General features: G+C 39.5%; 1 long non-coding RNA gene across 1 annotated transcript; it reads right to left on the reverse strand.

Moving 5' to 3' along the window:
* Nucleotides 1–2889: 2889 nt before the first annotated feature.
* Nucleotides 2890–5797, reverse strand: LOC102078241 (uncharacterized). The gene is made up of 3 exons (XR_266517.2): nucleotides 5662–5797; nucleotides 5245–5308; nucleotides 2890–3355 (listed from the first exon to the last, which is right to left on the reverse strand). It is a non-coding gene; the product is annotated as an uncharacterized LOC102078241 (long non-coding RNA).
* Nucleotides 5798–14235: the final 8438 nt, after the last annotated feature.

A 14235-nucleotide genomic window follows, 5' to 3' on the forward strand; every position in this document is an offset into this window, starting at 1 on the left:
GTGAACAAACACAGTCTGAACTATGTCTCTTGTTTCCTGCTGCTTTTTGTTGCTTAACCTTGTTTCTTGTTTCACATGCTCTACTTCCTGCCCTCATGTGTTTTCCATCCCTGAGATTGCTCTCCCAACACTGCCCCTTTGTCTGAGGTCAGAGGGGCTATTGATCAGGACCTGAAAAGAAGGAAGCAGAAGAAAAATCTCACAACTAGTATTGACATAAGAGCTATGGACCATCACTACTGAAAAAGAATGTCATGGTCGCTGCACCACTCTGAAAATAAATATGAATTCATTTATTGTAGGTCTTGAAGCACAGCATTTTGGAGAGGGCATGGTCAACTTAGGTCTCACATCAATGATCAGCTGCTGGTAACAAAACATGATGGTAAGTACTTCCCTGAAAAAAGTTGCCAAATCATGAACTGGAGTGAATCATTTGAAATGTGTTTTTGCAGTGTGATTAAAAGGAAACACCGAAATGAGCTGCAGCCGGACGAGCTATTTTTCAAACAGTATTGGTCTGCACTACACCCCAGGTGCTTGCAACAACCTACCTCTTCACCCTACCTCCTTGCCCATTCTAGTGATTTTTATTTTATTTCAGTCAGTGTTTAATAGTAGATTAGGCACAAAAGGTGTGGTAAGGCCCCAGAGTGCTGTAACTGACAAACAGATTTGTAGTTATATAGCACCTTATTACTCTATTTGAGTACCCAGAGCATTTTTTTTTAAATCTCAAAAAGTAGAAGCACTTACTGTTCACATCAACTCAGTGGATAGAAATATAAAGTTCACCGGGGAAGATACAAAGGATAATAGTTTGCCATTTGTTGACTGTGCTGTAGACACTGAGTACACAAGACTCAGCTGTACATCTGCCTCTAAAGGATAAAGGTCACTCTTTCGAGGATGTCAATGTTCACATTTTGGACAGAGAAGACAGATGGTTTGAAAGAGGAGTAAAAGGAGCCATCTATCTCCAATGTGAGCGATCGTCTTTGAACAGAGGGGGTGGCTTACGACACCATGTCTGTCTGCCACCTATATTTCAGTTTTGAGCTCCCTTCCCATGTGCCTCAATGCCCACTCACGTCTTTCGTCAGCTGATCCCAGTAAGGCAGGGTCTCCCAATGGTTTCACCTGAAACCTCTGCTGATAATGACCCACACCCTTTTTCACACCTTGGTTCATGTGGCGAGGTACATGATCAAAAGTGGGTCAATTACCCACTCAAGGGACACCTCCCACTAGAGCTTAAAGACTCTGGACTCGCCACCATTTGGTCTTAGAACCAAGGAAGCTTATTGGACTTCAAGAAACTCAGTTCAGTCGCTTTTCTTTCCAAACTCTGCTAGAGTACCATGACCTGGATGACCGAGACCCTACACAGACATTTGACCTCAAAGACTTTTTCTATCCCTAAGCTCTTTTAACCTGACATTCACACACACTTAACGATGGATGCATCAGGGGCAACTCAGGGTTCAGCATCTAGCCCAAAGCATACTTTAACTAGACGAGCCACTTATTGAACCACAAACCTTCCAATTAGTAAATTACTTTCTCTACCTCCTGAGCCACTCCTGCCACACTTATTGGAAGCAGCAGGGCAACAGCTCAGGAAAACGGTTTTCGTAAAATTTGTCTGTGAAAAAAGTGAAAAAATGATTTATCCAGGTATCTCAGGTAACTAACTGCTGGCAAGAGGCATGTATTTGTTATTTGTTTCTCGTTTACTGTTTTGAATTCTTAATTTAGATATTTAGATATAGTTTGAGTTCCTGTTCAGGTTTATGTTCAAATGTTTCAAGTTTCATATACTCGATTTTATTTCTGGATTATTTTGTGGTGATATTAAGCCCTTGTTTTTCAGTATTTACTTGTTACTTCTTACTCTAACTTAGTCTCTAATGGTTCCTTTTATAATTGGTAGTTGTTGTCTTCACTTTGTTTCCTTGTGTTGCCTCATTCTGTTTATGCCTGTTCCCCTTTGTTCCTTTGTCTCGTACATGTTTAGTGTTGCATTTACGACTTCCTTTATTACTTGCTGTCTTAATTTGAATGGCTGTTCTCTTCAGTGTCCTGGGTTTTTATTTCTGTCTGTCCTCCCCCGATTCCCTGATTATTTTCAACTTTTGTGTTCATTGGTGTTTCTCCTCTTAGCAGATGATTTGATGCCCTTGAGTTGTGGATGCTCTTGTTACAAGATATTTAGAGAATCTTTTTTTTCAGCACCCAATGCATAGCATCTCTTGTGTAATGGTTGTGTATTTTCTGTGGCTTTGAGATCAGTCTGAATAACAGTGTAGGTGAACTGAAGTGCTCCCCACTCAGTGCTCTAAAAAGCAAATTTATGCAGGTATTATGGCTTTGCAGGCAGGTTTTACTAGTAAATATCAGTTTGGGTTCGTTACCATTTTACTACTGTTTATCGTGTTAGCCACATGTGAGCCACTGAAAGTGTGTAGCCTATATTTTACTTTTATGTCTTAGATGATCATTTAAAAGGCAAGTATTGTCTTTTCATTAAAGTATTTAAGTACTTTTAAAGTATTTTTAAGGATAACTATCACATGAAATCATGCATAACCAATGTATATTTGATAGTAAATATGGTTAATATGGCTGTTTTCAACAGTTGTGTTAAGAATGCTTCCCTTGTGTTGAAAGATAAAGGTGCGCTCTAGTTTTCTTTTTCTCTATACCCCCTTTATTAAACACAGTACACTACAGCTGCACCGTAGAATGACTGATAGTGGTTACGTTTATTTTCTTTTATCTAAAACTGATAAAGAAGTAAATGAAACACTTTAGACACCTTTGAAGTTCTGTCAAAAATATACAGTTCATGAGTTTGTGTAACTTTTTGGGAAAATCTGCACTGAAGGAATTCGGGACTATTACATTTCTGTGAATCACATTTTTGGGGGGATAATTTTGAGTGTACGACAGTCCAGGATGAGAGGAAACACTGAGTGTAAGAAGTAAGTCTAGATATTTTCAGGTAAAAGAATGGGCATATATGGAAACAATGAATTCAAACATCAGCTTAACAAACAACAGTTAGTAGTAAAACTGGAAAACAATACAGAGAAATGGAACAACAGTTATTTTTTATCTACTTTATTAAGCTACCTGCTATGTATGTGCATGTGTGCAGCGTTACAACAGGTGGGTGATGCTACACATAAAATCACAGCCCTCTTCTATTGCGTGGGAGTCACTGCGAGTCCTATGACGGTAAGACAGAAAGTGCTCGTAGGTAGACTATGTGTCCGTGGTGTCACGATGCAGCCTGCAGCTGGACAAGAACAGCAGGCAGCAGAGTGAAGTAAGGTGAGATGATCTGGACATTCTAGTTATCAGACAGAAAGCAGAAATGAGATGAGAAATAACAAGTTCGGCACTCATTACAGCAGATAACCACGATGTGGTCCAATATTCAGGAGTAGCCTACAACTAAATATCTTACACATGGCACAAGAAAGCCTGCACTTTTTCTTCATAAGTGCAACAAGAACACAAGTTAAGGACCACAACAACACCGGTCTTGAATGAATTACCTAGGAAGTCAAAATGTCTTCTTGCTGCTCGTGACTGCAAAAACCTGACAACTTAAAAAATGCTTCATTGTTGTGGGTGCTGCTAGAATAGTCTTTAGCAGTGCATTAAACTGTACTCCAACGCACTTTTCAAATTGAGTTGGTTTATGTTTTCTCTTGCTTAACTAATATCTATTTTCTAATCAGACTAAAAGGGTTTTGATTAGAATATCAATGCAAATGGAGACCTGTGGAAATATTTTTGCAAAAATGATTTATGTAGTTTTATTTATTTTGTTTTTTCAAGACTCAGAAGCAGATTTATGGCATAATCAATCAGCACCTCAGACTGGCTGATACAGTATCATTAAACCATTGTTTGTAGTTGTACTCAAAACAGCTCACAACTATTTTTCCCCGAGTCTCGTGGCAGATGGACATCGTTGACAGTTTGGCAAAACAGTAATGCTATTTATGCTATCAAATCAGCTTTAATGCTTTTCCTTTAATTTATTTTGACAAATTATGGTTCTGAGCCACTAATCCATCCTATGATTTAGCAGTAAACAACAGCGTTGACATGTCAGAAACTAATGTCCTGTTTGTGTGTGTCTGTACAAACTGTACCATACATATTTGTCAGGCCGTCTGAACTAAATAAGACTGGACAGGTATAAGTTACTATGTGAAAGGAGCTTGTTTGAAGACTTTTTTAGCACATAATTAAGCCTTTAGAGAATGAAACTAGAGATTGTGTGACCATGCATAATAAATAGGCCTGCCTCCTAGCTCTATCGCCATGCCTGAATCAGTGATGCCAGATGCCCTAGCTGACAACTCAGTTAGCATGATAATCATAAGATCAATGAGTGGTAAATGATCCAGTGAAAGACATACCCATCATCTTAGCACATCTCTGCAGGGAGAAGGCTAGCATGTGATACGCATTCGTAGTCTGTTTTCACATTCATTTTTGTTTGTTCATGAGGGTAATTTTTCAGATAGCACGCTGAAATATTCCTTAATTTCTGTCATCGCATGAACAATTTGGTCTGCACCTTAATAAAAGTATGTATTGTTGATTTCATATATATATTTGAACTTATTCAAATTTAAATTTTGCAATAGAACCAACTTAATCTCCGTGCACAGTTTTTCCAACATCTTATTTACAGTGTAACAGGAGCGCTGACTTAACCATGTCTGTGAATGTATTACTGATCTTACAAGAGACTGCTAATACACTTAGGGAAACACATCAGCTATGGCTCCCCTGATCCCACCGTGTTGGTCGTAATCATAGAGCCCCAGAAGGCCACTGGGGGAAAGAGGGTGACCTAAAGTGAGCTGACAGGGGACAGAGTGTGACTCTAGTATGCTTCGTCACACTGCACATCTTCCCACTATTTGACATGGACTCGCTGCCAGAACAGATAACACTAACCACAGAGCAGAGAAGTAATGTGCCAGATGAACCACAGAATGTTACACACACATATACACTCTACCACTGACCTGTTTTCATCACTGAGTATATTCATATATACATGAAGAAATTATTACAAAAACTGCTTTCCCATTTAATTTTTAAGAGCGTCTTTCTACTGACCAAATGTTTAAAGATACAGGAAGTCAAAATTTGTACATGTATATTTTCATTATCCCCTTCTCACTGTCTTTCTCCTACTCCACCAATACTCACTTTTTACTCGCTCTCGTCCTTATTTCCATCTCCTTCCCTTCCTCTTCGCCTCAAGCCTAAATACCTTAATACATTAAAATGTACATAAACATGCTTATTTATTCCTGATATTGTCACAGTTACTTATTGTCAGCAGATTAGACATCCAATCCAATTCCACAGCTGAAAACCGCCAGCAAAACAATAACAACAGCTCGTTCTAAGCTAACATTACGCAAGCTAATGTTAGGCTTAAGTGTCTTAAAAACCACACTTCCTTCTAATAAACAGCTGAATTACACTGTCACAAGTGTCTGAGTCCAACACTGTTAGACCCACTACAAAGAAATGTTTCACTAATGCCAGCTAACAGCAGCTAACAGTGGATAAAAGCAGCTAACAGAGGCAAAAACGCAAACAGAGAAGTTCAGAGCTCACCTCGGTGTCACTGTAGTGGGACAGAAGTGGGCTTCGCTGACTCATCAACATGTATCAAACTCCTTTCACAAAGTTTTACAGCATCCTGCAGAGTGAATAGATGTGGACACCCACCATAATGACACTGCAGTCATATTGACAGCTGAGGTAAACAGCGGACTGACAGCCTGCACTCACTACAGATGAACCGCAGCCAGAGTTGTTTGTCCTATAGCGTCCACCTTAGCTATGATTATGCACTTAAATTGAAAGAGCAAAGAAAACAGACGACAACTACGACTAGAATCTGCAAAGTGGTGTAATTTTACAAACTGTACCATTAAAACTGGAGATAAGTTGTTTAAAATTCAAGAGCAAGAGCTGCCAGAGAGGTTAAGATCGCCAAAGTCTCATCCACTGGGGACTATTTAAATTATATCAAGCCCTAGTACAGTTGATAGAGTACAGATTTTTAGAAATATATACACATGTGATTGTGCTAATGGTAATTTGATTTGAGATGCAGAATTTAGAATTGACCAATATAATGAAAAGTCATCATTCTGTAATATCATTGTAATAAGTTCAAGACCTTATGCACAGGAAGTCACTGAGGTTACCATTGTACATACAAATTGTTATGATCGGGGCAGGCTTGGATTTTGCTCTTTCGAGTCTATCTCTAGTCTCACATGAAGTTACCAGCCTACACTGCCTCCGCTCACCTTGCCACTCTGGATATTCGTCTGTAACCTCTCCTGTGCTCCTGCTCCACAAACAAGTGAGGTTGTTGAAGCAGACCACAACAATCCATCCGAGCTCACATCGGCCACTGCTAATTCCGTCTGTCCTCTCTAAAGCCAGAGAGTAGAATGTGACACTCACCACCTCTCAGTTAATTCTAGTTTACTGTTCAATAAACACAGTAAATGTGAGTCATGTGATCTCAGGAGGAGTAGTATTAAAATAGATGTTTCTGTAATAAAGGCTTGTTATTCCCCCAGACCTCACTGTAAGCTGACGAACCATCTTGAAGAAAGGATTATACGAAAGGTTCAAAGTTGGATTATAAAATGAGGAGTACGGGAGGATTAACTATAGCCAAACAAATGCGATATGAAAATTGGATTTATAAGACTTTTCTTCTGTGCTCGTTCTGTCGTGTTGGATTACGGACGTCACAGAACCTAGTGGACTTACTACTTCCTCATCCGATCTTCAACCATCACAGACGGAGAAGAAATATAGAGATTGGCCAGACAACTATCTTAGTTTTTCTCTCTACAAAATCAGTCGTAGTCATCCAGCAGCAGCTTTTGATTATCTTTAGTGATTTATGAAGTGATTTGTGCACTCGTGGCTCTCATAATTTAAGGTTTTAATGTGATTGAGCTGCATGCTTTGCCCCTGCTTAAATCCTTTATTAAATATCCTGTTTGCATTTGAATTCTAAATTGTGAACATTTACATTTAATTTGTGGGTTCTTCGTTTAACAGTTAAGGTTAAAGGTTAAGTTTTTTTCAGGTTGTTTTTAGGGATGGGTATCGTTTAGGTTTTATCCGATACCAGTACCAAACCGGTACTTTTGAAACGGTGCCGGTGCTTAAACGGTGCTCGAACCGGTGCTTAAAGAATAGAGAACACAAAACTGGTCCAAAAACCTCTCATGTTCAGCTGTATTTTTGTAAAAAGATAACAATGTTAGCCTTTTCTGCAGCTATAGGGCATATATGGTATCACTCTTGGCTGGAAGCAGTGGTTAAACAATGGAAAAAACACAAACTTTGTCCAAAAACCTCTCATGTTTAAATGTTTTCCACTTTTTCTTTGGTCATTTTAGCCTTTTTGGCCAGGGTGAAGGGAGTATCTGCCATCAAACAAGAAGACAGCCGCATGTAACTACGACGGTGTTTGCTAGTTCACCTTACATGCATTAATGTAATAACGTGGTTAGCGTACTCAACGTAAATTACACACGAACAACATTAAGCTACTCACGCAGAGGAGAACGGCTGCTGCTGCCATCATCATCCGTCATCATTTCTGCTACACTGACAGGGCTAGGGGCCAGGACTCTCCTCTTCGGGTTCTTGGGGGATGTTGCTAACTCCGGGTCCGATAACAGGCACCACACCCGCAGTAGATGTGCTCGGTGTGAGGTCTCGCAGCAAGCTATCAAATACGGTGCATTTCTCGGCTTTTAAAAAAACGCTATGCGTCACCAGGTGTTTCATCAGATATGAGGTGTTACCTCCTTTGCACAGTATCACCTTAAAGCACTTGTTGCAGGCTGCTGAGTTTGCATCTTTTGCTGTGAAGTACAGCCAGACTTTTGACCGCTTTGCCTTGGGCGTTTTTAATCTGTAGCTCTGCTCTAAAAGAACATACGTACCTGGGCCCGCCTACTATCCTCGGAAACGTAAAATGATTGGCTAGAATCCAAAGTGTATGACATCTCAGGAAAAAAAGCACTGAAATGTGCGCTGCTTTTCGGTCTGGTTACTACCGTTTATGTCAGAACCGGATACCAGTACCCATCCCTAGTTGTTTTAAGATGCATAGATAAAATGTCCTTGGTGTCTATGTTCCTCATCACTCAAGTAAAAACCAAGCAATTCACCAAGTGTACAGATATAGAGGAGAGCTACCATTAACACGTGTTTTATACATGTTTTTCTTACCCCCACTTCCCATCCTTAACACCCGATGTGACATCCACCCTGTTGTTATCTCTCTAAAACCTTTCACACCCAATAACTAGGGCAAAGTTCAGTTATTCATTACAATGCTTACATTTTCAAATCCATATACTGTACATAATTGTATATTTATATGCTGTACTTCTACAGGGTTTATCATTAGCTCAATCACACATGAATATTATTACTCTGTGTACTTCAGTTACCATGCTGCTTCTTTTTCATTTCTTCTTTTTAGCTCAATTACATATTAATGCCCTGTGTCTATGAATCACAGCATATTCAATATATCTTCTTTTATTCAAAACCATACATGGTAAAGTCAGAAATTCTTACATTTCTCTGTCTCTCACAATTGATGCACACGCACGCTCTGTTGACTTTGTGCTCTCACTCACACAGACAGAGCCAAGGACGCACCGTAGTCATATCAATGCTCCCAGAATCTAGGTGAAACGGTCAGGCAGCAAAATCATGCCATTACTCAAACTACATTTTCTTATTCATTATATTGATTCGGTTCTTGATTATACATTGATTACAATAAAGCATGAGTAACAATTAGCAAAATGGCATATAGATAAACTCTGCTTTAGCACTCTGTACCACTTTTCCTATTAAAAGGATGGATGTTAAGTCCTTTTATTCCACTTTAGGGTAAAGATAAGCCCAGGGTTCGCAATTTCTTTGACACTCCTGGGGTAATACCCTTTAGGAGGAGAGATCCAAGCCCTTTAAACAGGTCCAGGGGTCACAGGGATCTAATAGACCAAAGCTCAATATACATCAGCTGATATACATCAATACATGTCAACCTGCTCTTCATATATATGTTGTCATTTCTTAGGTTCCATGCCTGAAAGCTGCTGAAATCCTCAGTGAGGCCTTAAAAACTGCAGCCTCAAGCCTGGTTACTCATTTATCAGTCTTCATTACCAATAAATATTGTTTATTGCTTGGGGTTTTGGTCTTTCCCTGTGGTAAATAAGCATTTACTAGGCTGGGAGGCGAACTGATTGTATAAAGTTGGGGTTTTCAGTGTGCTGAAAGCTGATGATGTGCATCTTATCGTTAACATGGTATTAGGAGGCTAACTAGATAATGACTCACTCCTCACAATGGGAAGCAAATTAAGATTACCCATCAGCTAATGGGCCATCTTTGGACCTGATGTTATTTCCTCCTTTTCAACATTACGCCATGTGGCCTGATAGATAACTCTTACAGGGTAATTTCTCTGTCTATGTTTGGCAACAGCACCCTTCGGTGAAAACCAAAATTGCTTTGTGGAGCTTTTTCTTTCCCCGGATGAAAGTCCGCAGTTATGCTCGTTAAGCCGAGGTGGGAGGTGAAAGGCGGAAAAGCCCAGGTGCCGTCAGTATCATCAACAGTTCATTTGGTGTGTTCATTGTGCCTTTGGATGATGAATCTGAAAATCATTAATAGGACGGTCCTGTGTGTGGAGGAATGTGGAGACATATGGCTGCCAGTGCGCAGGTCCGCCAGACTCATAAATCACCAGTGACAACGGATAATGAATGCAGGCCCATCAGAGAAGATTGGTTTGCCCATCTGTATATATGCTCTCTAAAGTAATGGCAGAATTTATATTTACAAGAAAATCAGTGTTCAACATGAGCTACGTGTGGCAGCATGGATAAGCAAAGACCAGGATGGCAAACATTGTCAGCTAAAGTACAACATGCATCCCCAACAAGGACAAACACAGACTAAAAAACGTACAAACACATCTTTATTTTAATATAATACACATCTACTTGTATTATTCCACTTTCTGCATTTTGCATATTCTTTTCCGGATTTTTCTCACTCTGCTTTGCCTTCATTACTGATCTAGTGTTCTCAGCACATCTGGCCACAACAGCCAGACAGATGGTTAGTAGATGAGTCCTGTCTCTAGTCCGGGGATTTAGCCAGGTGTTCCGAACTTACGTCAGGAATAGATTCGTGCTATCAAATCCCAGAAGATATTAGTAAGGGCCTCTAGGCAGCACCTTGGAGGCATCAGTGTCTGGTTGTTGAGTCCGAATATGATTGCAAAACCTTGAGGCAATATTCAGAGGCAAATTAGTTTTGCAATGGAGGCTAATATTATACCGCAAGTTGTCATATACTGTTAGAAAAAAGTGACATATTAAAGGGGGAATTTCGGTGAAGTTCATATAGTTACTTAATGAGCCATTTGAAGAATTTACCTGCACAGTCAAACCATGCACACTAAGACTACCTTCTAATGACTTTGCAAATGAAGCATCAACGGAAAGAGGTTTGCACTGTTTGACTTCATCTATATTTCTTTATCTTCCAAAAAGAAAGTGGAATTCACTGTCAATCTTTCAACCTGAGTATACAACGTATCGCTTTCTCACTCCTTCGCTCTCACACACACACTTGCACGCAGATACACACACAAGTATACACAATTTCACTTGAAATCCCTACCTAAATTATGCTGCAACTCTGGGGCCCTGTGAAACTGCCAAGCTGATGGGAAGGCAGGAGGGGATTGTGGGTAATTTCATGTCACATTTCCAGCAAACGAATGTCTCTTTGGACGGATAATAGCCTACAGCACGCGCTGACAGAAAAGGCAAAGTCACAGTGCACCTTTTCATCAAATAGTTTTCCAGAGACGGGTTTATGAAGATTTTTCTGAGGAGGAATTTTCCACATTTATAAATTAGCATAGGCACATAAAAATTGGTTGTTTCCCTGAATATTGCTTCCCTGGTTTTACTGCCTCTGCTAATAATATACTGAAAGTGGTACGTGAGGAGCCTAAAAAACAACCAAGGCATCCAAACAACTCCTATCCTCTTTTTTATATTTTGTTTGGCACGTAACCTCTTTATATGTGCACGTCACACCTATTCACACCACTAGTGGGTTGTTTGCTTTATGTAATTCATAAAGCCCTGTTTTTTTAGGAGTTCATTTTTAATAGGGTTCTTGCTCAGTATTTCGTGGGGTTTGGTTCCTTTTTGTATTTTATGATGTTCTTTTAGGGTTTCGAATATCTTACAGTCCCAGAGTTCCCAGTGTTTTCTCAATGTCAGTGCCTTCTTCTCTCCGATTCTCACCGCCTTTTTATTTTAGTAATTGCTTTTCCTTCTGTGTCTCCTCTGCTTTTACTTCCTGTCTTGTCTGGCCTCCTTTATGACCATTATCTGTGGCTTAATTGTTTCCACCTGTGTCTCGGAGTTTAATCAGCCCACTATTTAAATGCACTCTTGTCTTTTACTTTGTCCGATTGCCTGCTTTTGCTCCTGTTGTTCTCTTGCCATTTATCATTCCTGCTGCTCCACCTGCTTCTTTGTTTCCTGTTTTTTTTTCTGTCTTTCGCTCTGCTCCGCAGTGTTTCCTTCATTTGAGTCCCCTAATACTTTCTTCCAGTTCAAAACATACCACACATATCTCCGCTTTCATTTTGGGAGAAAAAAAAAAGACAAATTGCTGAAAAAAGCAATTTTTCAAAACAAAAGTCATCTCCATCTTCTTGTGCTTTTATTGATGGGAATGAGGCAGGAAAATGCAAATGTCCTGAATTTCAAAAAGAGTTTATATGCTATCTCTTCCCACCACCAGCACCTTTATTCTGTATCTAAGCCTATGACTGTGTGTTTGCAACAGAGACCGGGTAGATATTTTGGATAAATCTGGAACCTGATAAAATGGATTGTGATTTCTCTATTTCCCAACCAGCAGTGAAAACTAGCAGCTATCTTGCGAACTTATCTTAGGAACTAGATCGGGGAATAAAATTACTTGATTTGAGCTGCAAGATCTCCACACCAGTCTTCTCTACTGAAATCTGAGGATGTCTAACAGGACTTCTTTACCTGTTCCAAATACATTTGTGTAAAACTAACAGACCTAAAAATGAAACGTATGCTTCTGAACTATTAACAGCAGCAGCAGATTTGTTTCATTATTCAGCACTGCTCGAATAATAAAAGTTTTATGTAAATGTGAAGCTTTATCAACATGCTGTGAAATATTAGCATTTTGCTGCTGGTGTGAGACAGGAACATAAAGTCCTCTTGAATAATCCGCAATCCCGAACCTGCCATTAGTTTTTGCTGAGCTATAACAATGTCGTCCTATGTCCTCTTGCTGTCAGGTGTCATTAAATGTCTCTAATGGTTGTCTATACCAGAGGTGGGACCAAGTCATTGTTTTGCAAGTCTCAAGTAAGTCTCAAGTCTTTATCGTTAAGTCACAAGTCAAGTCTCAAGTAATGTCAGGCAAGTCAGTCGAGTCTCAAGTCACTGGTGTAAAAGTCCGAGTAAAGTCACAAGTCTGAAACTTTGAATTTCAAGTCCTTTCGAGTCTTTAAAAAAAAAAAAAAAAAAAAAAAAAAAAGAATGTTGCAGTTATATGCTAAATGTAAATATTAGACCATGTAATTTTTAAATCTGTTTTTCTCAACACATGATGAAATACTGAACTTAGAAAATATACACAAATTGTGAAATTGCACCTCTATAAAATGCAGCTCAATTAAACTTAGCTCCAAGAATAATTTTCACTGACAGTTCTGAGATAAGCTGCATGTTATTCTTGGATGCGCTTGTAGGACCGGCTTTAAAATCGCATGACAAAAATATCATACACATTAAAAAAAACAGTATCACCAACGTAGCCTGGACAACATTTGCTAGTTAGATGAAGTCAGCTATCTCATCGTAGCAAAAGAGAAGCACCACCATTCTTTATGCAACTTCAACTGTCGGACAAAGTTGGAAGTTGTTCCATCTCTGTCTGTGATTCTCTTCTTGCATGTTTTGCATATTGCATTTCAGTTTTTTGTTGACTACTTCATAGTTTATGTACCTGAAAAAAAAGAACTACTCGCAGCATTTTTGAGCATTTTTTTTTTTTTTTAAATCTGGTTAATTTGATTGGCTGTGCTACAGCTCACGCACACATACATACAGAGTGTGGTTTGAATAAATGAATGAATGAATTGAATTAATGGTGCACACTTTCTATATAATATGCATGTTTGGGGTAAAATATCAAGTCTTTTCAAGTAAACCGGTTCAAGTCCAATTCAAGTCCCAGGTCACTGGTGTAAAAGTCCAAGTCAAGTCACAAGTCTTAGAACATTTTTTCAAGTCAAGTCTAAAGTCATAAAATTAATGACTCGAGTCTGACTCGAGTCCAAGTCATGTGACTCGAGTCCACACCTCTGGTCTATACTATTAGAGAATACCTGCATCAATTTTAAGAAACAGAAATGTGGTGACAGATTTCAGCAACGAGGGTGACATGCAGAGCTGTAGCTACTACAGAGGGATAAAGCCAGAGTGAAAGGGAAAGTTTACAAGATGGTAGTGAGATCCGCCATGATGTATGGTCTGGAGACGATGGTGCAGGAGGTGGAGCTGGAGTTGTGAGATTAGAGAGACTGCTCAGGTTGAGCAGCTTGGAGATAAAGTTAGAAAGGAGAGGCTGAGATAGTTTGGACATGTGCAGAGGATAACGGATAATGGATATATTAGACAATGGATGCTGAAGATGGAGCTGCCAGGCAGGAGGAAAAGAGAAAGACCACAGAGAAGATTTGTGGATGTAGTGAAGGAGGACATGCAGAGGGTTGGCGTGTCAAAGGAGGATATTAGGGATGAGATGAGTGGGAGGCAGATAATCCACTGTGGCGACCCCTAAAGGGAACAGCGGATATAAGAAGAAGGAGGAAACAGTAATGCATCATTTTTGCACACTTTCTAAACTCTCTTCCATCCTTTGTTCTCTTCAAAAGACTTTAGAATTTGTTTTTCTGTCTCTTTTTTTGCCGGTCTTTTTTTAGATTTCTTGTTTAGAAGTAAAGAGTTTTGTGATCTAATCTGAGCTGCCTACAGCCAGCGATCC

The sequence above is a fragment of the Oreochromis niloticus genome, linkage group LG15 (assembly GCF_001858045.2).
Source record: "Oreochromis niloticus isolate F11D_XX linkage group LG15, O_niloticus_UMD_NMBU, whole genome shotgun sequence".
NCBI lineage: Eukaryota > Metazoa > Chordata > Actinopteri > Cichliformes > Cichlidae > Oreochromis > Oreochromis niloticus.